Below are 3,049 nucleotides of genomic sequence, written 5' to 3'. Positions count from 1 at the left end.
CCCCCCAATTTTTTTTTAAATAGTTGAGCAGCCGCTGCTGCTGGGACAGAGAGGGAGTCTGAGCTGCCAGCGGTAGCCGGCAGCCCAGGGTGTCCCCCGGGTCAGGGCGCCGCCGCGGCAGCCCAGGGTGTCCCCTGGGTCAGGGCACCACTGCGGCAGCCAGCAGTCATGCCTGCGGACGGTTGTTCGCACGGCTCCGGTGGACCTCGCACAGACACAACTGCGGCAGCTCCACTGGAGCTGCGGGACCAGCGCACAGGGCGGCAAAATTGCAGTCCGCCTAGGGCACTCAAAACTCTAGCGCCGGTTGTGCATGCTGCTATTGCTTCACTCCTTCTCACACACAACCTAGCTTGATTAAACTAGCTATGTGAACTCCAGCCACACACTATTAATGCAGTGTAAACATGCCCGGTGTGTCTTTTGGTGCTGGGGCTAGGGAGAGCCATGGCTTTTGACACTCTTAAAGGGGTGAATGTAAAAACAGATTTTACACAGAATGCATTGCTTATGTGTTAGCAGCTTATGTGCTAACTCTTTCTAACGCTTGCTCAGAATATTTCCCTTGCAATTAATCTGTCGTGCTTTGCAAGAGCCTGAGAGAGATGCTAGTGACTCTTTGGCAGAGGATACAAAACAATACAGAAGAGATTCTATTCACAAACCAGGACAAATTGCTAAGACCATAAATGTATGTACAGTGTAATAATAAACCACCATCTTGAGTGGTAGACAGGAAACATTTCTCCATTTGATCTTGTTTAGACTAGGAAGATAGGTTGCTTTATGTTAGCTTACATTTGAATGTGATTTTAAACACCTAGTGCAGACAGTATCAATGCTTTAAAAAATGTGTTGCCTGGTTGTGGTCAACCCCAGCTCCCGCGCCCCCATCATAAATCTTTTTATTTGTTTTGGTAATCAAAGAGTAGCGTGTCTACTGTTAAATTAAACAATCAAAATAAGAAAATACTGTGCACAGTCTTGGAAAAGTTTGGATCTCCCATATAATGGGGAGCTGCATTGCCTGCATCAGTTGTCTGATTGATAGAGGGTGATCGTTAGCACAGCAAAGAGTTGGCTCTAGTAGAAAGAAACTTCACCCTTTTCAGAGTTATAAAAAGCCTGAAAGTGTAACAACAATTTCTAAACTGCTAAGCTCATATTAAAGTTAGCTGTCCAAGGGATAACTGCTCATTGCTGTTCTTTGAGCAGCAGCCCTTACAGGCTCTGCCTGTGGAATTCAGTAGGATAATCAGGTTAAGCCTGTGACATATATAAATGTTTCATTGGAGTGGCTGAGTGAGAATACATCCATTCATGCAGTCGCCTTGTTCTAGCCCTTGAATGAAGACAGGGATGAGCATACACTGCTTCAGTGAGGACTGCAGTTGCCATTCAACAACATCTGCTAAGTGTTGGGCAGCTTTCAAGAGAGAATGAGTGCCTCGTGTTCATATACCTGATACAGCCAATGCCACATCCTGGGGGACTGCCCTGGTTACTACTCCCTCTGTAAGCATCTTCCTTTCATACTAGGGTTCATACAAGCTTTAACGTGCAAACCTATTTTTATAGACTTAGCTATTCTGGTCTGAAATCCAAATGGTGGTGGCATGACTACTTCCAGCAGCAGAGAAGGGGCTTCTGCACTTGTATTCTCCTCTCAGTTTAAGGTCAATGCAGTTTGCAGAGACAGCGTCTATTACAACTTCTCTGCTGTGGGCGAGTGCTGGGTAGAAAAGTCAAACTGACTTCAGTTCTCTGTGTGCGCCATATGCAAGTGGAGAAAGCAGAACCAGCTGCTTCCATGGTCCATGCTATGTTCAGACTAACAAACAAAAACAGTGAAAACAAAACATAATGCATTGAATAAGCAGTTCCCAACACCAGAGCTGGTAGTGCATTAGCTTGCCAAATTTTCTCTGATGACTGGAATTAGTTTTGAATTGATGTGAAGCACAACATGAAATGAGTTGAACAGGGCATGCCAGTTAGCCAAGACCTGCTGCTGCTGTGAGCTCTAGAACCAAAGAGTTAATGTGCCTTTCTGAATGGAAGCTTTCTCTGCACATATTGACCTCATGGGGGCTTCCACCCATCTGCGATGTGACTTTGTAGATAAGGCATCCAGACTTATAATCTTCAGTGCAAGTGTGTCTGCACCAGAATGTCTTGAAGAAGCCAGGTCTGTAGATGAATATGAAGCCAGAGAGGAGAACCTGACTCTTCAGTACCGAAATTGGTCTCCTTTCCACCAAAAGAGCCATGTAGCCTGCCTCTCCTATTGCCACTGCTGTTTCTAACGGGAAGGGGACAACATGTGGTGCTACTCTGACCAGTCGCACAGAAGGTGTTTACAGATGGGGAAACTTTCCAAAATATCACTCTCCGCTCTCCTCCCACCCCTTACCTGTGACTTGCTGATGGGATCACTATGTTTAAACAGGGCCTTGCTCTCTTCTTGTCTCTGCTCCATCTGCTCTTTCTTTTTGATCACTCATGGAAGTCACTGCTGAATTTGTAACAGGCTAGCTATACAAGTTCAAGACTGTGACTTTACTCAAAGATGAAGCAGCAGCTCAGGTGAGGACAGAATTCAAAATACTGGTCTCCGCAATAGTAGCAGAGGCAATAGAGTGTTTGTAATACTGAATGAATGGCAAGGATACAAGGCACTAACTCTTATCCTTTGCCTTCAAGCCAAGGCTTGCCATGTGCATGAGGAATGGCACTTTGACCAGTACAGACTATTCAGAGCAGCTGGATGGAGATAGGAAGAGGCAGGCTTGGTTGGAGGATGTGAATTTTACCTGCTTGGGAAAATCTTGTATCTTTGCTTTGCTCAAATAGTCTTATGTATGAAGCACTTTATCAAACTGCAGGAATTAAAAAAACTATTACTACAGCTGATAGACTGGAATTGTTTACAGATTATATTACATTCCAAGATTCTATCTCCAACTGTTTAAAAAATATGTATTTATAAGACAAAAAAATACTTGTATAAGAACTTAAGAGTGGCTTTATTATTTCTGGTATGGACTGA

Source organism: Gopherus evgoodei, chromosome 10, assembly GCF_007399415.2.
Source record: "Gopherus evgoodei ecotype Sinaloan lineage chromosome 10, rGopEvg1_v1.p, whole genome shotgun sequence".
NCBI classification, from domain to species: Eukaryota; Metazoa; Chordata; order Testudines; family Testudinidae; genus Gopherus; species Gopherus evgoodei.
This window is presented reverse-complemented; position numbering follows the sequence as displayed.